Here is a 24238-nt window from a genome sequence, read left to right as displayed (position 1 = left end):
ACAGACGGAAGACCTACCTTCCAGTAATCTTAGAGTTACAGCGTCGCCATGGGAAATTAACTGCAATGAAGTTCTGGGTTTAGCCCAACGCCCGTTGTAAGAGGTACTCTTACGCTTGCAATGAAGGGCATGCAAGAACAAGAAAGCGACGAGAGTGAAGACCCATTCCTAACAGAAGATCCGTTAGAACTATTGTACTTGAATATCGAAGCCACTCCTCTAAATTATTTAAAAATTAGAAAGACGATAATGGAAGAAGATAGGGATAATGTGAAGAAACCTGAAATTTTAGTTGAGGTATTAGGATTCCCAATAAAATGCACTCTCGACACGGGTAGCGAATGCACCCTTATGAATTATAATATTTGGCTTCAAGTACGAGAGCGATTACCTGGCCTTAAATTGCAGAAGTGTCCAGGCGTAATATTAAAAGATTTTGCTGGAAAAGAAAGATCGCGGATAGCTGGTTGTAGGCGAATAAATTTTGAAATTGGAGGTTTTATATTTGAAGATTTGGTATATGTGGTCAAGTGCTTAGAAGCTGACTTATTATTTGGTTATCCTTTCTTTCGAAGATACAAAGCCACTCTGGATGCAGGCGCAGAAAAATTGTATCTGATCAATGGTGGACACACAGTAGAGAAATATTTACTTCCTAAGGCTGGAGATTCAGAGAAGGGCGAGTCGCGGGAGAAGACAGCCTTAATATAGTGTACGAAAGCGGAGGAAGAAGCTTACGCTGATGAGTGGACTGCAACAGAATCAGACATAAGAGATAAAGCCTTTGCTTCAGATGTTTTGAGAGTTGAGGAAAAGGAGCAGCTATTTAATTTATTGTTGAAATATAGAAGAATATTCGCCGACAAGCCAGGATTATCTAGGAATTCTATCTGCGAAATAAATCTCACCATTGAAGAACCTGTTTTCTCCAATCCATATCCTGTTCCGTTGTCCAAGAGGAAAAAGTTGGAAGAAGAATTATTGAAATGGCAAGAGTGGGGAGTAATTATACCCTGCAACTCACCATATTTAAATCCCTTATTGGTAGTGGATAAACCGGACGGGTCGGTTAGTCCCTGCATTGATTTTAGAACACTAAATAAACAAATTGTAGCTCCCAGGAGTACAGTACCTCAAATTCAGGAAGCTTTACAGAAATTTAGAGGGAAGAGGTATTTCTCCTGTTTGGATCTTGCTTCAGGATATTTACAAATTTCAATTAGTAAGAAGCATCAAATATACACAGCCTTTACATACAACAGAAGATCTTGGTGTTTTACGAGAATGCCTTTCGGTTTGACCAATGCTGTAGCTGTATTTATGTATTCCATGCACAATTTGTTTAATCCATCTACTGAGAAATTCTTGACAGTTTATATAGATGATCTTTTGATATTTGATGAAACTATTCACACACATTTTCAGCACTTGTCATTCGTCCTGGATACTCTTCAGAAGGAAGGGTTTACAGTGAAACTTAAGAAGTGTGAATTCGGAAAGGAATAAATTAAATATCTAGACCATATTATATCCGGAACATACATCAGGGTTGATCCTAAGAAGAACGAAGCCATTTTGAAATTTCCACGTCCCAGGAACAAGAAGTATTTGTGACAATTTCTCGGGCTGATTAACTGGAGACGTCCTTTTGTAGAGAATTTGGGACAAAAATCTGCCCCTTTAGAGCAATTGTTGTCAAAGAACGTTAAATGGGAATGCACCAACGCAAGAGAACACTGTTTCAGAAGAATGAAACAGGAACTAGTGCAACTACCGGCGTTAGCGCAACCCGATTTTTCTAAGACGTTTTGCGTAATGTGTGATGCTTCTTCGTTAGGACTTGGATCGGTTCTATTTCAAGGAAACCAAGAAACTCCAATAAAACTGACCGATATTCACATTATTCAGTATGCCAGCAGAAAATTAAAGCCCCATGAGAAGCATTATACAGTGCAAGAACTAGAGTGTCTAGCTGTGTTATTTGCGATAGATCATTTTAAAGGTTATCTGTATGGTCAGAAATTTTTCATCTATACTGATCATAAAAATCTAATATGGTTAGAAAATAGTCGTAACTGGAATGACAGATTAACGCGATGTGCTCTGAAACTTCAACAATATAAATATGAGATCATTCATGTGGAAGGAAAGAGTAATAAGATCGCTGACGTACTAAGCCGTTATCCTGTGGTTGAAGGGGTTCTGGAGACAAAAGGCAACACTCCCACCATTCTAAAGGTGTGGTCAGCTAAGAAAATTCTCGTGCCTAACCAGGAGATCCAACTGTGGAAGGAGTCCCAAAGTCAAGATCCAATATGTAAAGATATATCAGACAAGTTAAATAATGGATATGAATAGGCTAAATATTTTCTTATGAGGGAAGACCTTTTATTTAAGAATTCTAGAGGTAAAAATAAATTCCATTGCATAGTGGTTCCGAAAATTTTAAGGGATAAAGTGTTGGAGGCTGAACATGATAACACTGGCCATTTTGGGTTTACAAAAACTTGTCAGAGAGTAAGAAAAAAAGTACTTCTGGAATAATATGAAGTCGGACATTTCACGATATATTCAAGTGTGTTTAATATGTTCAAAGAACAAGCCCGATAAGCTTGGGATATGTAGAGAGAGATTGACCACGACCCAAAAGAAACCACATGAAGTTCTGTCAATAGACATCATTGGCAAACTACCTAAGTCTTCATCATTCTACTATATCCTGACCTTGATTGATGTAGGAACCTAATACTTAACAGCCTATCCGTTACGAACAGCCACTACTAATGAAATTATTAGGAAGTTAGAGCAGGGATACTTCACCCATTATCCTAAACCTAAGTATGTGCTGTCCGACAGAGGAAGCGAATTTCTGTCCAAGCAATGGCTACAATTTATGGAAAACCATTCTGTTAGACCCATTAGGACTACTCCTTATCACCCAGCAGCAATCCGATTGAAAGAAGCAATCAGGAGATTGTAAGACTTCTAAGGACGTTTTGCAATCGGAAACACGATTCCTGGTGCAAACAAGTGAGGACTGTCTGTTGGCTCATCAATAATTCTATATCCTAGTCTACCGGTTATGCCCCAGTGGAGTTATTTTATAATCGACCTCTAGCAGCTAACTTACTGCAGGAATTAGATTGGCCTGAAGACAGTGAGAGGAAGACTCTAGCCTGGGAAACCAAATTATTCATCGCACAAAGGCGAAACAAACGACAGAAGAACAAAAAGAACCTACGAATCAATCCCCATTCATACACAATGAAAGAAGGAGACCTGGTTTTAAAAAGGAATCACAGGTTAAGTTCAGCTAAAGATAAAGAAATATCCAAGTTCTTTGAATACTTCGTTGGCCCGTATGTAGTCGAGGATGTTAAGCACAATACAGCTAATTTGCTGGATCCTTGGAAGGAAAAATTAATAGGAAGGGAAAAATTTTCCAACCTGAAAAAAAATTAATTGTTCACCCGAAAGAACACAGGAGTTATTGCAAAGATGGCATCACGAGACCACAAAGAACTAATTTTCGTAGCAAAGAAAATTTCGTACATGAACATTACCTCAATTTTCTTTGTTTGTATGGGAGGAGAAGTTAATACGCCTTGTCTATTTTGGCGATATGTAATATGTTATTTGTTTTCTGTTAATTTCACAGAAATCTGTTTTATTTATTTGTTAGTTTCAATGCTGTTGTTTGTGTTAATTTAAATTTGTAATTTTTGCTGTGTATTTGTTACACGCAACATCGGAAGCGGAAGTCATTTCCGGTTTATAAACATTTGTAGAACTGTCCAATCTTTTATTGATTCCGTTGCCGGGACAACAGTGCGTGAAAAGGAAAAAGTAAATTTAGTGGCGTGAGATGATGTTTATTTTGTGAAAAACACTGTTTTAAAGGAAAAGCAGCAACTTAATTGAAATGTGATTGTGTTTGTGAATATTGTTGTTATTTTGCAGTGATTGTTTAAAGGTAAAATGGGTTATTAAATTTGTAAAATAGCAAGAAGCTATTTCTTTTTTCAAATCGTTACGTCCTGAGAATGCTCAGTGTAGCATAACATTAAGGAGAGTCTCATAACTCCACCGCACAGGGAGATTGGGTAGCTACCGTGACGTAGTGAACCGTGATCTAGTGGCGAACACCAGAAAGGAACGTCACAATGTGATGTTACAATACGCAATATTGACTGACGTAACTTTACCAAACTCAAATATACCACTTCTTAATGGTCACTCCATTGTATAATTTATCGCACGAACAGCGATGTGCATTAAAAACGAATAGATCAACACAAGTTTTGTCAAATAAGTTGGTGAAGTCCTCGTGGCAGAAGTTCAGCCTGTGGCTGCTTTACCACTTAACCCGCAAAACTATTCTTTTTATTATTATTATTATTATTATTATTATTATTATTATTATTATTATTATTATATCGTTAATATCTAACTGCTTAATATTGTGTCAATGGAAGTGTTTAGCATTCATTTGAAAACTCTTAACATCGAATGGTCTCTGGACAAAATTATTTTAAAATCTTTATCAACATTCTCAAGATGTAATAAACAGTGGTCTGAATTACTAATCGGCACTGTTACGTCAGTTGAGTGTACGATAGTTGGATCATCCACAACAATGACGTCTACTGTTGTTCAGAGGCGCTTGTGATTCAGGTAGGTTTTTAATGACTTGCGTCATGCAGAAAGGTATATAAAAAAAGGTATACAACACCAGAGTTCAAAACATTTGTGGCATAGTGAGGCATCTCATTTTCTATCTAAAACATGCATGGATGATGTTTTATTGAAAGCCAAGCTGACTTCAGGCAAATAAACAATACCTGTGGCGACTAAAATTTGATACAGGAAAGTTTACTGATGAAAGAATTAAGAATGATTACCAAATTAAACTGTCAAATAGATTTGATGTTTTGCAGGATTTAAATGATGATGAAAATATAAATGAAACAGACGTAAATAAGAATTGGGAGCACATACATAATGCAATAGAATCAGCAGCTAAAGAAAGTATAGGATACCATAAACCGAGAAAAAGTAAGTAATGGTTTGATAATGAATGTCGTAATCTAATAGAAATAAGAAATCAGGCTAGACTTAGGTGGTTAAATAACTCTGATGATACAAATCTAAACAATCATAATAGAATAAAGCGAGAAGTTAACCACACGTTTAGAAGTAAAAAAAGAGATTACTTGAAAAGCAAAATTAACGAAATTGAAACAAACAGCAAAAACAAAAATATCAGAGATTTATATAAAGGTGTAAATGAGTTTATAAAGGGGTGGCAACCTAAAGTAAACTTGATAAAAGATAAAGACGGTGATTTTCTAGCTGACCCAAGCGATATTCTAAATAGATGGAAGAACTACTTTAATGACCTTTTAAATGTCCATGTAGGAGATAAATCAGAAGTAAATGAAGTCCACACAGCAGAACCTTTAGTTCCAGAACCTAACTTGACTGAAGTTAAAGATGCTATTAAAAGGCTAAAGAATAACAAAGCACCTGGCATTGATTTAATACCAGCTGAGTTAATTAAATATGGTGGAAATTCATTAATATGTCAAATTCATAAATTAATTGGTTTAATATGGAATAAAGAAGAAATCCCTCAACAGTGGAAAGAATCCATAATTGTTCCTGTGTTTAAAAAAGGTGATAAAATGAACTGCAATAATTACCGTGGAATTTCTCTACTCTCAACAACATATAAAATATTATCTAACATTATTTTAACAAGACTAACTCCATATGCTAATGAAATTATAGGTTATTATCAATGTGGATTTAAACGTAACAGATCAACTACAGATAAAAATTTTCACATCAGACAGACACTTGAGAAAAAGTGGGAATATAATCAAAATGTCCATCAGCTCTTCATTGATTTCAAAAAAGCATATGATTTGGTCCAAAGAGATAAATTATATAATACACCGTGTCCATAAATATACTGTCATACTTTAAAGTGGTATTACGTCGCTTTGGATAATCGTATTTAAATGAAATTGGTGACATTTGAAAGAAAAAAATAATATTTTTGTGCATGTCAACAATGGACACCAATATCAGCAATGGACAACAATGAACGAGATCAAACATAGAAACTGAAATAAATTCACTCCTGACAACAATGGACGATGCGGGTTCATTGTTGGATATTTAGCAGGCAGGCAGGTTACATGTGAATGTTTTCCTTTAAAATTGTGTTGTTATTACAGAAGATTTAAGAACGTAGTTGGTGTGTTTTAGAATATCATTACACGCAGAGTTTGGTGATCGTGGCTGCATATGTCATCAAAGGAAAGGGCATATACTTGACGGTCTGTGACTTCTTTTTATGGGGTTACATAAAAGATTGTGTCCATGTTCCCCCATTGCCTCAAAACCTGCAAGAACTGCAAATTCGCATCACTTATGCAATCCAGTCCATCCCTGTGGATATGTTGGAGCGTGTGTGGCATGAATGGGAATATCGCCTTGATGTCTGCAGGGCCACTCGTGGGGGCCACATTCAATGTCTATGAGTTGTAAAATACAATATTTGAGTTTTTCTTTCAAATGTCACCAATTTCATTTAAATACGATTATCCAAAGCGACGTAATACCACTTTAAAATATGACAGTATATTTATGGACACGCTGTATATTAGTAGAGTTTGGAATACCTAAGAAGCTTGTTAGTATGATAAAAATATGCACCAGTGAAACAGAAAATAAAATTCGTGTGGGTATTAATATGTCTGACAAATTTACAATTAATGATAGGTTAAAACAAGGAGATGCATTATCTCCATTGCTCTTTAATTTTGCTTTAGAATATGCTGTTAGGAAGGTAAAGGAAACTAAAGAAGGACTAAAATTAAATGGTGTGACTCAGTTGTTAGCATATGCAGATGATGTAGACTTACTGGGGGATGATGTGAATACAATTAAGAATAATGCTAAAATATTTTTCAAAACTGCTAAAGAGATAGGTTTGGAAGTTAACAAAGAGAAAACTAAATATATGCTTACAGGCCGAAACCAAGTGTTAGGTAATAATCAAAATCTAATTATTGATAACAACTCGTTTGAACCAGTTTCCAAATGCAAATACTTAGGAGTAATATTAACAAATGAAAATTATATTAAAGAGGAAATAAAAAGTAGGCTTAATTCAGGAAATGCATGTTACTTCTCTCTTCATAAACTTTTGTCTTCTCGTTTAATATCTAAGAAACTAAAAGTTAAAATATACAAAACAGTAATTTTGCCTGTAGTATTATATGGATGTGAAACTTGGTCCCTTACATTGAAAGAGGAACATAAATTGAGAGTATTTGAAAATAAGATCCTTAGGAAAATATTTGGACCTAAAAGGGATGAGGAGACAGGTGAGTGGAGAAGGTTACATAATTTAGAACTACATAATTTGTATTCGTGTCCAGATATTATTAGAATGATTAAATCAAGAAGACTTAGGTGGGCAGGCCATGTGGCACAAATGGGAGAGGAAAGAGGAGTTTACAGGATTCTTGTTGGGAGACCTGATGGTAAGAGACCTATAGGAAGGCCAAGACGAAGATGGAGGGACAACGTTGAGATGGACCTAAGGGAAATCGGTAGGGATGGAAAAGAGTATATAGATCTTGCTCAAGATAGGGAAAGATGGAAGGCCTGTGTTGCTGCAGCCATGAACCTTCGGGTTTAAGAAGGCTAGAGAGTTAGTTAGTTAGTGTTGCGACTAATACCATAAGTAAATTATTAAGCAAGAAAGGGCCGACCCTTCCTTCGGACTCTGCGTTCCCACCCGAAATGTCCATGCTACGCCACTGATGGACAGTACCGTAGTTCTTTAAATCATAACATTCTAGTAGGATATAATGGTTTATTATACGTAGTTACATATATACATATTTTACATAGCGTTTCCATGTGTGTCTGCTTAGACCAAATTACCAAATCTCTAAATCAATATAATTGCACACCTATGACATAACCATCGGCACTTCCTTTACCGCCGAGTTAGCATAACTATCTCTGCGGGCCTATCCTCAGCTTAAATGATATTCCGTTCATTACAAATGCGTTTCCTTACGCCTTCACTCCTTCCTTTGGGCATCAATTATTCAATACGGAAATATCCACATATTCAAAGCTTTTTCTAAAAGGGGACTTGGGACAGCAACAGGGGTTGGCTTAACGAAATGCTACATTGTTATATCCAGTTTAGCCACCATAAGTGGACTAAACTTGAGGAGACGTTCCTCTTCGTTGATCAATGGGGAAACACTGTTTTTTTGCTAAAGCCCACTGGCCTTTTTTATAGTCGGGGTAAACGTCCGTAGCGTTGGAAAATTCCACTGCAACGGTCTTTTGATAGACAGCTAGCTCCCCCAACCGGGGAGGTAAAAAACAGGAGAATCTAACATCCAGCAAAGCACAATCCAATAAGCATATACACTTACATGTACATGCAATAATAACATAAAATTACACTCATGGAAACATATTACTTAACCCTACACCTTGTAGCCGGCCAGCAATTAATTAATATATTACCAAAACCAGTAATGGTCAATCCGACCGTTACATATTCTACTCCTCGTTCGTGAACGTCCACTTGTTAACAGAACTATTTAGCAACTCACACGTTTACGACAGCGCTTGCGTGGGCTTGGCAACATGGTGTGCCTGCAATTCTCCTTTTTTTGTGGCCCGTCCGGCGTTCGGCACTTTGGACACGAACGTAAACGATGTCATCCGAGCACAACCGAACTGATGACTGATTCGTAGCTTCCCAGCCTCAGTTTAAAGGACTACAAGTACACATGTAATCCAACAGAGGAAATAATACCCGACTAAGCCTGGATTAACACAAGTTGTTCATCTTGGCGTCTCCTACGTACCGTGAAAGTTTGTTGGTGCTTTACAGCGACACCCTGTATACACACATTGACATGCAGAGGCGTACAAATGGAGAAAACGTGAGGAGGGGGTCCTTTACGGTGTGACCGCAACTGCACAACTATTGGCAACAAACACGTTTACACTGTGAGCAAACTTTCTGAATTTTGGCAACGGAGACCTTCACTCCGAGCAAACACGATCTCCCCAAATATGAGAACTGACCGTTTAGCTTTGTACCGTAAAAACACACAGTACGTACATACCCTCTGACGGCCTTCTGCAGCCGTTTAAATTATTAACGCTGTTCCAATGCTTATCGTCAAACGCCAACTGCATCCCATGAAGGAAGAATCAACATTTAGCAGTTGCTACCCTAGCTCCTCCCAGCGGGAAGTTCTTTTTGGTTATATCTTTCCGACCGAAGCCATCCTGAACTTTCCGCTTTGGTTGGCTGGCCCTGGAATGGCTGCCAAAAGTGGTCAAATCCTGGCGGGGCTTTCCCCATTTTCGCTCGGCCCGTGATAGCCTCAGACGAAGAACTCTTTGAGCGTCTGGAGACGAGGCAAAAGTTGGTTATGCTAATGCAAACGCTGCCTGGGCGGAACGCTTCCTCCCAGCAGTGGAAGTTGGAGGATTACGACGTCCCGATGCAGATCTAGAAGCCCGGCGAAAGGAAGGCCCATTGTTACGTCACGAGTTCTGTGTACGATTCACAGTTTCCTCCCTCAACTTGTTCAGGGTATTGTTTATCTTCGCGCAAATCGTCCAGGAGGTTGAATCGCCATTTGCTTTCTCCGCTCAGGAAAGTACCAATCAAAAGCTGCGAAAGTGTCCTCCTCACTATCAATCACCCCCCCACCTCTCTCTCTCTCTCTATTTTGCTAGCACGTAGTCAGACCACTCAGTTCTCTTCCCCCTGAGGCCCAGTGCCTACATACCGACTGCCAGCCTCACTCCTATCTGTCCAGGTGGGAGATCATCCAACCAGTTACGGGGTGACGTGTGGTCAGCACGACGAACCAACAGTCGTTGTTGTAGGTGCAACAAGTAGGCGGATAGCCCGTTGCCAAGACACACGACACACCGGCTCGGTCCCCTCGACAGACAAGGACCGGGCGTCGCTGCCTACCAAATATCTTTCTGTTATTAATATATATATGCCACGACTACGCTCAGTTCCTGCGGGGCATGGGACCCCGCATCCCAAAGTTCGGGTAAGGGTCTGTTTCAAGATAATAATATAATCAAAAGTTAAATTTACACTTACATAACCAAGACTTCAAATTATATTAGCCCTTTCTCATGCTTGAACTCCACCGCAATCGCACCCGCATCCCACTGACCAGTGAGGATACGCATACGATTCGCGATTGAAATCAGCATAATCAATTCTGGCGTCCTTTGGATTGATAAGGCCTCCGCCTCACTGACCAGTAACGGCGGGACACCTCTCCAACCAAAAGGAAGTCAGTTAATTTATACTTATTAGGCAAACTTACTACAAAGAAATACCAAATAACGATTATAAATTTATTTACTAATCCATATATACGTTAGGATAAAAGAAAGTATACAATCTTCAGATCGAGAGAAAATTACAATGCCAAAATTTAATTTCTGTTCAAATAACTTCCGAAAAACATAGACTGAAACTTGCTTTCTCATAAAATACAATCCAGAGAGCTCTCTCTTATATATATATATATATATCGTCCATATCCCAGCTTAACTTGGTTTCAATAAACAGGTGACAAATTAACAGTAATGATCGACAATTTCCATTGTCCAAAACCAAAAGAAAATTACATAAACTTCTTATCCGTAAATATCTATTTGTGCTTCTGTCATATTTTCACTTCAGTATTATGTTCTTTAGAACTCTCGAGGTATACTACCCTCTTCGGGGCCAACCTCCAATAACATTCATAACTAAAGATAAGGGGAGCCTGTCTCTACCCAATTACCAAAGCCATCTCTCGGCCACAAACTACAAATGTTCGCTTGGAATTCCATAACATAACAGGGGACACTGTCTACCCTCTTTGGCTACTTACATTGCAAAAGCAAAACAATAGACTTTTACATAAAACGAAATTCTATAAAAACATTTACTCGACCGGTCACCTATTATAACTGTTTCAAAATTATATCTAACATAAAACCAAAATAAGAAAACCCATTAAACGTTCCGGATACTCAGACTTTAGAAACGGACGTAAAACTATATAAGTTATTAGATTTAAGAGACATCCTCTGACCAGAGGTATGCTCTCGGATTTAAGTATCAAAGAAACAAATTTATTTAAATGAACCTCCTGACCAGGAGAATTCAAAATGATTTAAGAATTAAAACAAATAACTCGACGAGAAGGAAGTATAACTTGAATTTATACCGGAGTCACACTGACCAGTGCCAACTTCGATAGAATTTATGAAACAAAATTTTAAATTATTAAGATTAATTATGTATAAATCAAATTATTTACAAGCCTGCCTAAGTCCCCTTTAAGGATCATGCTGACCAGCACAAATCCAGAAAGGTGGCTTACGGAAAACTCAGGACATTGTAGAAGGGAGAGCTGACCAGCCACTCCCCTCAGAATGCCTGTGTTCTCCCAGCCCTGGACCTCGGCAAGCGATTTAATCACCTAACGATTCCGGAATCTACTGCTATACTGAATTAATCTGCCAGCGAGAACGCTGATATTTATACTTGCGAGATTGCGCAATCCTATTTCTCAACAAAAGATTTCGACAAACTGAAAAGTTATTTTTAGCATCTAACAATTACCCTTTCCAAAAGACATATCCAGAAACACAATGCAAGCTAAACTTATTTACAAACCCACGCAGCGCCGAACGAAAAGAACTCATTGTTGTTAAGGAAGAAAAACAACGCAAGCTTCTACTTGCTTTGCGTTCTTTCTCGTTGGGCCGAAACTGCGTTACAATGTTAACAAAGATAAAAGATAAAAATGTACATTCAAAATATTAAAACTCCAAATGAATTTATACGAGGGCTATTAAATATTAAAAAGATTTGCCAAAAATTTTTCAATCGTTACAATATGCCCCTTTCTTTTTTTGGGAGAATTTTTCTCAAAAGAAAAAAAATTTAAATTCCTTCCTTTTGGAGAAAAATTCTCAAATGAAAATTCAATTAGCTAACGATTGCCTTTAACTTACTTACTAATCTACACGCTATGACAATACTAATTTACATACATATATATATATATATACACTCAAACTAATACCTCAGACTTTAAGAAAAGCCATGTCCTTTTTTTTACCACGATGGCTTTTCTTTTTAACCGAAAAAAGTTCGCACAAGTGGTCTTTGTTATCCCTCGGCGCTCAAGTTCTTTCATTAATTTTCCAACTGACATTTTTCCATCTTCAAGTAGGTCGCGGTACAACTGTATCACTTCCTCATCCTCTCTTTCACGTGACGAGAAACTCCAACCATCCAAATTATCTCCCGCTTCTTCATTGATTGGCGATCCATTGTCGCTGTTTTCTCGTTCACTGTACTCTTCACCGGAACTCACTGCACTATGTTCGTGGACACATTCATCCTGTTTGAGGTCTTCATTGATTGGCGATCCATTGTCTCAGTCTACTGTTTCCAGACGAGGTGTTCTCTGGACGAAACTTCTTCAACAGCATTCTACTTTTCTTTCATTTTGACACTGGAATTATTTGCACTAAAATTTCGTGTCACTTATCTCAACCTCTGCTTTCACCAAGTCACAAATTTCCAAAGAGTCAATTTTCTCTGCTGGTTTTACTACTTCGTATTTCCATTTCAATCTCTTCCTCGGGTTTCGTCAAAGTCCAAGAATCTTCACTTTCAGTCAGGTATCAATAAGTGTGTTACTTCAAATTGTAGTCCACTTTCCAAGACAATCTCAGTTCAAACACAATTCTCACTTATCTGCACTACATCCAGTGTTTTTTCACTTTACTTTTGTGCATGCATTCTATATACAATAAGAATATTTTATGGAATAATATACAACTATTTTTTTTTTTTTTTTACAATATGAGCAATTTCAGGTTCCCTTTTTTTTATCGAGCCCCACGTTGGGCGCCACTTGCAACAAGTAGGCGGATAGCCCGTTGCCAAGACACACGACACACTGGCTCGGTCCCCTCGACAGACAAGGACCGGGCGTCGCTGCCTACCAAATATCTTTCTGTTATTAATATATATATGCCACGACTACGCTCAGTTCCTGCGGGGCATGGGACCCCGCATCCCAAAGTTCGGGTAAGGGTCTGTTTCAAGATGATAATAATATAATCAAAAGTTAAATTTACACTTACATAACCAAGACTTCAAATTATATTAGCCCTTTCTCATGCTTGAACTCCACCGCAATCGCAACCGCATCCCACTGACCAGTGAGGATACGCATACGATTCGCGATTGAAATCAGCATAATCAATTCTGGCGTCCTTTGGATTGATAAGGCCTCCGCCTCACTGACCAGTAACGGCGGGACACCTCTCCAACCAAAAGGAAGTCAGTTAATTTATACTTATTAGGCAAACTTACTACAAAGAAATACCAAATAACGATTATAAATTTATTTACTAATCCATATATACGTTAGGATAAAAGAAAGTATACAATCTTCAGATCGAGAGAAAATTACAATTCCAAAATTTAATTTCTGTTCAAATAACTTCCGAAAAACATAGACTGAAACTTGCTTTCTCATAAAATACAATCCAGAGAGCTCTCTCTTATATATATATATATATATCGTCCATATCCCAGCTTAACTTGGTTTCAATAAACAGGTGACAAATTAACAGTAATGATCGACAATTTCCATTAACCAAAACCAAAAGAAAATTACATAAACTTCTTTCCGTAAATATCTATTTGTGCTTCTGTCATATTTTCACTTCAGTATTATGTTCTTTAGAACTCTCGAGGTATACTACCCTCTTCGGGGCCAACCTCCAATAACATTCATAACTAAAGATAAGGGGAGCCTGTCTCTACCCAATTACCAAAGCCATCTCTCGGCCACAAACTACAAATGTTCGCTTGGAATTCCATAACATAACAGGGGACACTGTCTATCTAACATAAAACCAAAATAAGAAAACCCATTAAACGTTCCGGATACTCAGACTTTAGAAACGGACGTAAAACTATATAAGTTATTAGATTTAAGAGACATCCTCTGACCAGAGGTATGCTCTCGGATTTAAGTATCAAAGAAACAAATTTATTTAAATGAACCTCCTGACCAGGAGAATTCAAAATGATTTAAGAATTAAAACAAATAACTCGACGAGAAGGATGTATAACTTGAATTTATACCGGAGTCACACTGACCAGTGCCAACTTCGATAGAATTTATGAAACAAAATTTTAAATTATTAAGATTAATTATGTATAAATCAAATTATTTACAAGCCAGCCTAAGTCCCCTTTAAGGATCATGCTGACCAGCACAAATCCAGAAAGGTGGCTTACGGAAAACTCAGGACATTGTAGAAGGGAGAGCTGACCAGCCACTCCCCTCAGAATGCCTGTGTTCTCCCAGCCCTGGACCTCGACAAGCGATTTAATCACCTAACGATTCCGGAATCTACTGCTATACTGAATTAATCTGCCAGCGAGAACGCTGATATTTATACTTGCGAGATTGCGCAATCCTATTTCTCAACAAAAGATTTCGACAAACTGAAAAGTTATTTTTAGCATCTAACAATTACCCTTTCCAAAAGACATATCCAGAAACACAATGCAAGCTAAACTTATTTACAAACCCACGCAGCGCCGAACGAAAAGAACTCATTGTTGTTAAGGAAGAAAAACAACGCAAGCTTCTACTTGCTTTGCGTTCTTTCTCGTTGGGCCGAAACTGCGTTACAATGTTAACAAAGATAAAAGATAAAAATGTACATTCAAAAGATTAAAACTCCAAATGAATTTATACGAGGGCTATTAAATATTAAAAAGATTTGCCAAAAAATTTTCAATCGTTACATAGGTTTCCATTACCGGGTTACGAAACTCGTTCGTAGAGTCCTAATTTCCTCACAATGGTGGGTTGTCCACTGGTACACAGACCGAAATCTCAGGAGAAAAGTTGTTAGCTTCCCTCAGGAGACACGAACCTGTGCGCGTCCCGTAGCCGGAGCCCAAAGCATGACGCCTTAGACCGCAAAGCCACGGTGAGGGACCAGGCCAATCAGTGAAACTGTAGTTATTTACACTCGACAAAAGGGTGCATGAAAATCTCAAAATAAAACAAAGTTCTGTCACAAGCTTAGGTGTCGCCAGTGTCCAATCATAGAGTCGTAGCATTTACTCATCCCTTCAACCGATTTGTCCTTGCAAGAGCTGTGTGGGACTATCTACCACTGGCGTAAGCAGGGGGAGCTGATGGGGTTACAGCCACTGGATCAAAACCAAAGTGGGCAACACACACCCCTCTTTTACCACTTTTGTCTTTGAGCAACTTTTAAAGTGAATGTTAATAACGAAATATTTTTTTGTGTATCCTGCCCTCCTTAGAACGATACATATAATTGTCTGGCATTCCGTAATTCTCTCTGTTCGTGTCGAAGGCCTTTTAGTCGAGATAAATGTTACCAAAATAAATTTTAACTATAACGAAATGGTTATTTTTCAAAGGGAAATCAATTAAACGTGGTGTTATTAGTTAGTTTGCTTCAATTATTGCATTGTATAGATAAGGTTTACGAATAATTTAATACAGGGTGCCACGTCTTGTCAGTTGTCAGTTTGTAACCCTGTCCGAAGGCAGATGCGAATGGGCAGGAATTTCCCATGCTTAGGCAGCCGCAAGGCTCGTAATCAGTCTGTCCTGGAACGTTGGTCGGTTCAGACACGAAACATGACATTGGAAGCGTTCTTTCGAACGGGTTCCAAAGGTGGTAAAATATGAAAACACGAAATTATAACCTGATTCCTACATTTTATAACCATTGTTTTGACGTAAGCCATTTTATCCTTGGCTATTCTGCTGTAATACTGGAAAACTGAACTTCGTCTATGCCAAGGGCTATAATAATAATAGGCAAGCTACTTTTTTCTCATTCGAAACGAACTGTTCTTTTTTTTATCTAGGGAGACAGTCGACGGACCGCTTCGACCTCGATTGTCAACATCTACTAACTATTACTGGTGGGGGTGGATTTCGTTCATTTTACTTTGCTTTTCCGCCACTTTTAATTAATCGGTAAGATGAGGATGAGTGACGATATGATGAAGTTGATGAAGGGACACTCACAAAGAACACCCATGCCCAGGTTTGACTCGAATCCAGGGCTCCTGGCGCCGAACCACTCTGCCACGGAGGTCGGCCGAACACCGATTCCTGTTCACACACGAAATATTTAATGTTCCTATTCCGTGTTCTTGCTGTGTTTACTTTACGAAAATGCTGAAGTAAAAATAAAATCATATTTATTTTGGGAAAATATTCACAACATCCCTCCTACTCGTAAGAACATTCGGCCAAAAAGCCTGTAAGCATTGTGATCCTCGTTGCTTATCCGAGCCAGTTCATCCATTTTTCAAATGATATAAATATTTATTGTTTTCTATGTAATTATCCGCAAAAACGCATCTGTAATTTAGTGTCATTCTAGGACATTTGAATTCCAAATCATATTAATAGTCTGTTGCCATTTAAGCGGTCAAATTAACATCTCATAGTGGTTTAGTTCTAATTCCTGTGAATGGAAATAATGATCTGAACGAAATTCCTATTCAACAGCCTGAAACGATAAGCCTCAGGTGACCAAATGCCATGTTTTCTTCCTCCGCAGAGTTTATATTATGCCTACACACTACATTCGATGTTTCACAGATAATGCTCTCAAAATTTGCTTATTGGACAAAGTTCGTTATACTCCGACCTGCTATTCAGGACTGGATCTATAGTTATAGTAGGATTAGAATCACTCTTAAATGTGCCTTCACAGGGAATAGAACTCGGGATCCATTGATTTCAAGACTGAAACTTTACTACTACACCATCTAGGAGGCTAGATGACGTTTTCGTTTTAGTTTGCAGAGGTATTTGTTTCATCCTCTCCTAGAAATTAGGTTTCTCGTGTTGACCTAGCATTGTGAAGACAATTCGAAAAGTATTTTAATATGGAGGAGTAACTAAGTATTTATTACATTTTGCAGTAATATTTTCGTGTTTGCTCAATTTTGCAGTTGGACCTTTTACAGCACACGCTTGAAACTACATCCTTTCTACTAGTGAGGCTTTCTCGCATGGTTATCGTCTATAGGATGGTGTCGCGTTTTTGTCCTGCTACTGCTGAATTCCTTCCTCATTATTTTATTTTATTCTTTGGCAATTTTTTTTCTGATAAGTAATGAAAACTCTTTTAATGTATGATCTCTATCCTATATCCCATTGTCGATAAACGTATAATTTAAATACTGACACTCCACTCAATCAACCAAAGTATGAACCATTTTGCAGTTTGTTTATGTACCACTTCTCGTTTATTCCAATACGAAGCTTTAAATTCAAATATACAATCCATCTGCGTTAGTCGCGATCACCAATTGCGCATGCGCTAAATGGTTGAGTCCACTGTTAAAATAGGGGGTGAAGGCTGCAAATAGAACGGATACGTAAACCAGATTCTGTGAGAGTCGTCTGCTGCTTAAAGAATACTGAAGTTTTACACATAGCAACTTCGCAGGCAAAATACGTTAACTGTGGATGTTGAGAATTGTAACAGTCGTTGCAATTCAGAACAAAGTTTTTCACGATAAATATAACGACCAAACGTATACGAATGAAATACAAGCGTTGTTTCAGACTTGTTTAGATATATCTGCTGCTTACTATTAGGTTAAGCTTCCAGCTTCTCCTCCTGTTAGTGTTTGGCACCATTTCTGATGTTCCTATCTGACTATAAACTTAAGTCGCGACAACAAATTTAAAAATATGAGCCAACTTTAACATTTTCATATTTCTAGCGTCCACATTTTCCGCCTTCAGGATATTCATCAGCGATAAACGCAATTTTCACTTTTGGGTCATCAAGGAAAACACAAGAAACAGTGGTTGCCAGCTGTTCCGAAGTCAAACCTACGGAACGACAACATTCGGCTTAATGTACACCCAAATTAAATAACCATTTTGTTCTCACGGAACCGTTTGTCATCTCTTTCAACACAACAATGGTCTGTAACGCTCATGCCACTGGACTGTGTTACCTCGCAGTGCTCTCAAATTAAGACGTCCTGTTCCTCGAGTTCTTTTTCGAGATGCTCCGATTTAGGTGGTGCTTCTGCTTTGTTCGGTTTTAATTTACTTCTCAACTTCGTCCTTACGGTTTACAAACTAAAACAATTCGATTTCTCCCAAACAAGCCTCTCGTATTGGTTAATACACATCAAGGATCTACATCATCCTGGTACAGTTTTGCTACTTGTCTGTAGAAGTCTCTGCAAAAGTCTCTTTCATCAAACGTTATACTTACAAAAGAAATTACTATATCTAGAGTCCTACGGCAATTCATTAAAATAAGCCGTAAGTGCATGGTACATAAAAAACACGATTTCGCATACCGATCTCAAATTTTATGCTACTCCTGACCATAAAGTTCGCAAGCATCCCGAAACAAAAATTAGTTCCGTCGTCAACCGCAAGCACTAAACCGCGCGGAGGTAGATGGTAATCATGCAAGCCGTGGGCGCACTTGAAGCCTCAAATGTAATAAAAAATGCTACCCTGGAGATACGGTCCAGGTGAGACATTAATGGAAAGCTGAAGAAAATCACGCTTCCAGATTAGATAAACATCTTTAGGCCGACTCCTCCTTCCCGAACCACAATTTTACACAACCGCCGGCCCGCGGAGACATGTCCATTAATAGAACAGTAAAGATCCCGTGGGAAATTAAAACATACGAGAGGCGGATGCAGAATTTACAAGCTTTGCGGGTTAATGAAGTGCGCCATGAATACGCATGATATGAAGTTGTACTCTTGATGTCGTCGTTTGTTGGTCTGAGTTCGCGTCCTGGCACTGTCATTAAGCTACTGCGAATGACAGTCCAGGTTAAATTCATCACCCAGCGTCTCCCTAACAGAAGTTGATCTCGAGAGCACGAAAGACAGAAAGCGATACGGGTTATATTTCCATTGTTCGTTCTCGTTAGTTCTCGGTTTTAAATTCCCACATACTTCCTATAAGAAATACAAACAATTGACCTTAGAGACGGAAGCAAATATTGCATTTCAAGTTAGAATTTCAGCTCGGGTAGTTCAGGTTTACAGTACTTAATGATGAACTGGAAGAAAAATAGAAAACTTAATTAACCCTACCTTACCCGTGTCGTAAGATAAAATCTATTTACCTGAAGAGGAGGAGGCTCACAGGTCCACACTTTTCTTAATCATTAATATTCAAGAAACCATTTTTTTTATTGAATCACTGCCTCCCTTGTTGTTTATATAGGTGTAGCTTAATAATAAAAAAAAAGTCCACCATTAATAAAAAAAAAACTATAACCAATTATTGCCGGTCCACGTGGTTAGCATATACACTACGACGCCAGGGGTCCCGGGTTCGAATTACGGCCAGGTATGGATGTTTGTGAGTGTCCATTGATCAATTTCATTACATTTTCACTCATTCCCAAATTAGCCAAAAGGGGAACAAATAACGAAGACAAATAAAGCAAATCAAAATCAATATATCCAATTATTGCAAGTCTCACACACATATTTTAATACTCAGAAAACCTAAGAACCTATTACATTTTCATCAATGTGTCTTACTTTTTTGTATACATAGGTGTAGTTATATTCTATTTATAATAATTACGAATATTACTATAATTACCAACCAATTGTACACTATCATTGGCATGAGTGTTTCCAAGAACACACATTCAAAGAGTTGTGCCTGATAGGACTGCCGTTATCTTTATGTTTTTTATAAACAAAAGTGAGAAAATTGGAAACACCCTAGTGAACAATGAAATTTATTAAATTTTGCTTTGTTTTACAAAAATCGGAAAAAAAGATTTGGTGGGCCTGACACGACCCTTCCCGCTCTGCTAAGCGAGGGTTAACTAAGCTTCAAAAGCCTCATTTCCAACTCGATTTTTATTAAAGAGTTGAGGTCAACTTATGCCGTGCGTCCATTTCGATCTTCAGCCGAGAGATCGGGAGAAGCGTGGCGGGCGGCGCTGACGGAGATGCCGACATTTGCGGCCTGTAATGCCCGCTTATTTTTATGGACATATGCAGACATTTATATAAATATTGCAAAACGAGCACTAACCTGTGTTATAAGAGTTGTTCAAACTGCTATCCACCAAGTGCCAAGTGTGTAGACTTTCGGGGAGAATACGTTGAATAGCCTGAAACTTTCGTGCTTGTAACTAAAGTCCGTCTGGGTCGGGCCGAGAACTTATCAGCCCCCCTCTTAACGTACACCTTGCGGCTGGCATTCCAATCCTCTCACTGACACATCACACATACACACTGCAATAACAAACAAGTAACGGCAAGTAACCAATAACAACACTCTTGCGCACAGTACGAAATTAACACGCTCTTGGTTTACATCTGCTCGCCACTATATCCACAGCTCTGTCGCGAAGAAACAAAAAACTCGAGCTCGGAGATTTCGGATTGCAAGGAAGCTCACGAACACCATTGACTTTTAACGGTTTCGTCTACAGCGTAATCTTGATACAGTGTTGCACATTCGAAACCTCCAAACGATCCCCATCGGCACAAAACTCTTTCAAGGATATAAACTTAAGCAGGACGTTATTGGTCAAAACTATGATTAAAATGTTTTATTATCTGTGTCTCTTAACATCGTTTCTCAAGCGTATTTTTTGTGTATATAAGGGCAGAACTTGGATGAATTACAGATGATAAATTATAACACAGGTTAGTGCTCGTTTTGCATTATTTATATAAATGTCTGCGTATGTCCATAAAAATAAGCGGACATTACAGGCCGCAAATGTCGGCATCTCCGAAAGCGCCGCCCGCCACGCTTCTCCCGATCTCACGGCTGAAGATCGAAATGGACGCACTGTAGAATTCAATTTGCATGTACTACGCATAATTTCATTTAGTTACCATAGAAAACAATAGTGTAACACAATTAGATTTTGCAGGTACAAATATCAAAGACAATTATAGTATTGAAAGTGTAACAAGAACCTAACACGTTAAGGCTCGGCTGGGCCTTTGAACCTTTTGATTCCGCCAGAGCAGATGTTGCCAATTTTAACTTGGTATGTAGTGCTGTAAGCTATGTGTAGATCCTCATTTTTTTCCACACTAACATTAACGTGGAGCCATAATGTCAAGTTGGTAAAGTTTTAAAGTTATTTGGAAACACTGACATGACCCAGATTGTTCAGTCTGAACTAGGAACTAGGATTATAGCGTGAAATAATTATATGTAGAAAGTTTGAAGTTATTTATGGAAACCTATTAAGACTCGACTGAACCCTTGGCCGCCACTAGAGCAGACGAATTCAAATTTTCCTCTCCTTTCCAAGAACCGCTATCACATTCCAAAATGTTAAACATTACGTCCGCTTAGAAATACTTCTAGAGCATAGACGTGAATTGTCGTCTAAGATTCAGTCGAGTCTTAATAGGTTTCCATAAATAACTTCAAACGTTCTACATATAATTAGTTCACGCTATAATCCTAGTTCCTAGTTCAGACTGAATAATCTGGGTCATGTCAGTGTTTCCAAATAACTTTAAAACTTTACCAACTTGACATTATGGCTCCACGTTAATTTTAGCGTGGAAAAAAATGAGGATCTGCAAAGAGCTTAAAGCACTACATACGAAGTTAAAATTCCAACTCCTATTCACATTAAATTGAGAAGTTGAATGACCACAATGATTCGTGTTTAGAGGCAGAATTCAAACTGAAAGACAGATTCTAATTTTGCGTTAAATTATCTCGGTAAATGCACCATTAAGCGTTGGAGACAACAGTTCTATATTAGCTCTCCAAATGGTATTGGTGGGTTATGCCCCACTGTTAAGCACTGCATTTGCGTCTTGCAGCACATTTCAAGCATCAAAAACAGTGGGAACATCTGCGTTTGACATACTGAGAAGTAGCACCTGACCCCACAAATACGAGGGTTAACGAAATTGCCCGAAGTGGGATTCAATCAAAATCGCACGAATTGGGAGTGGAGGATTTTGCAGATCTAGAAACTGTGAAGGCGAAAACCTGTTGAAATCTTGTCTGGCAATTTCTAGGCTGTAGTGTGAAATCATATCCTCTATACTCCACGGATTCTGAGCAAAAGAAAGGAACTATAGCTATGTATTAGTTGAGGCTACGTAATAACTTTATACGCTGCCCTAATTAACTATGTCCTACTACGTTACTGGCAACACTGCAGCCAGGACACTGTGTTCGGAGGAGAGGTTGATAGAAGGGAGAAAAATAGTCCAGGTCTTGAACGGAGAGAATGGCCTTGAGCCACTTTCACACGCTTAACTTAATCTAGCACGAGATAAATTAACAAGATTGATTTAAACATTAGCCATATAAAAATGAATAACTTACCTTGCAAAGTTAATGCTATATTTGCACCAAACCATCACATTTCATAAAGACAACAACCCACAGTGACCATATATGGCGCTGCAAATATAGCAAACATATTATTCAGATATTCGTCTGATCTTCAAGTCTTTATGAATACTCACAATAGATATTTCAATTTTCATAATTATAGGTGGGTTTCATGTGACGTCGGGATGCGCACAGCCGCCATATTTGAGGCCAAAGTTATTTGTCGCTTGCAAGGAAATTTCCACTACGTACCGTTCATCACATCTGCACCAACTTCAAGTTTGTTTCAAATCACGAATGTCTGTTTTAGTATCTCCAGCCCGAACGTTTGAATTCCGTATGCTTAGAAGAACTGGCCTCAATCATGGCTGCTCGAAGCCACAATGGAAGGGTTTGTGACGTAGGTGAAACACAACTATACTTGTTAACATACTCCGGTTTTCTTTCTTAATTGCAGCTGGATGTTTTCATGTGTTTGGATCCGCAGTGGCGCCGATTAAGGGGGCGAGGGGAGTAGTTGCCCCCCACTTTTCGCCACTTTTGCCCATTCCCAATGATAAATCTTATAAACAAAGGGAAATATACTGTCTTTGACACCTTACCTCCCCCGTATTGGAACCCAATCGCCGCCACTAAGACTTCATCAAGAACAATTATTGCAAAAATCCTAGCCTAGCATTTTACTGTTGTTGTGTACTGGTATGTTATGGACAGAATGATCATAAATTAAGAACTCATTTAGTGTCCAAATCATTCAACCCGCAATATCCACTCGATAAGTATGGTTTGTGACAATGGTCAAGGTTATGCAACCAAAGTGTTCGATATTGTTGAACTTCAACAACAGAATTCCTTGGAAAAATAACTCAAACAAATGCTGCGCATGCGCGAAAATGAACACCGATTGAGAGTACTAAAAATTGAGCACATGTATGTTTTCAATTTTTTTAAAAATTTCTACTGCTTGAGCTGCTGCTTGCTATATAACACAGTCAGGTAAGTTATTTGGTTATTTTATTATTCATCGCTGAATGCGGAAGCTGGCCCGCTGAGGACCATAAATGAACACTGACTCCTGTCCGGTAGGACCAAAAATAACTGCGGAATATGACCCGCTGAGGACCAAAAATGACTGTAGAACCTGGCCCGTTGATGACCAAATACATACAATTATCCGAACCGGTAGGATCCCTCTGGAATGGATTACGTAACTATGGGGATAAGTTCACAGCGTTCTTCTTGGGAGTTACCAAGAAAACACGGCCACACACACTGATAACTACAACTATGTATTATAATGTATATACACATAACACTCAATTACACTTCCATGCACTCCCGCCTAAGGAAAACTGTTTTCACGAGGTTTCCAGCTGGTGTTACAATAACACGCCACTAACGAAATGTAGCTACGTTAGGCTTACGGTATCCATAATTGTCCGCGACGGTTTCCGGCTGTTGCCCGAGTGGCTTCTCCACGAACACCGAAACTGCAAAGTGCAAAGATATGGCGGTAACAAGACGCCACGCTCAGAATGAATCAACCAATGAGAGTACAGGTTTATTAAGGTATTCAATATACACAAATAAACAATTGAAGGTATATGCAAATATAAAAATATATAAAAAAAGAATAATCGTGGTTAGTTTTATAGATAAATCTCCAACAATCGCTGAAATGCGAACAATATTTTGTGACCACTCTGTATATATCT

The 24238-nt window shown here is 38.4% G+C and overlaps 1 protein-coding gene across 1 annotated transcript in view; it reads left to right on the top strand.

Moving 5' to 3' along the window:
* LOC145987261 (uncharacterized) overlaps positions 1–24238 on the top strand; it is a 193916-nt gene that overhangs the window by 84170 nt on the left and 85508 nt on the right. The gene's annotated exons all lie outside the window — the stretch shown is intronic.

This window comes from Lepisma saccharinum, chromosome 4 (assembly GCF_977018435.1).
Source record: "Lepisma saccharinum chromosome 4, izLepSacc3.1, whole genome shotgun sequence".
Lineage (NCBI taxonomy): Eukaryota > Metazoa > Arthropoda > Insecta > Zygentoma > Lepismatidae > Lepisma > Lepisma saccharinum.
Note: the sequence above shows the minus strand (reverse complement) of the source record. Positions and strands in the feature narration are given on the sequence as shown.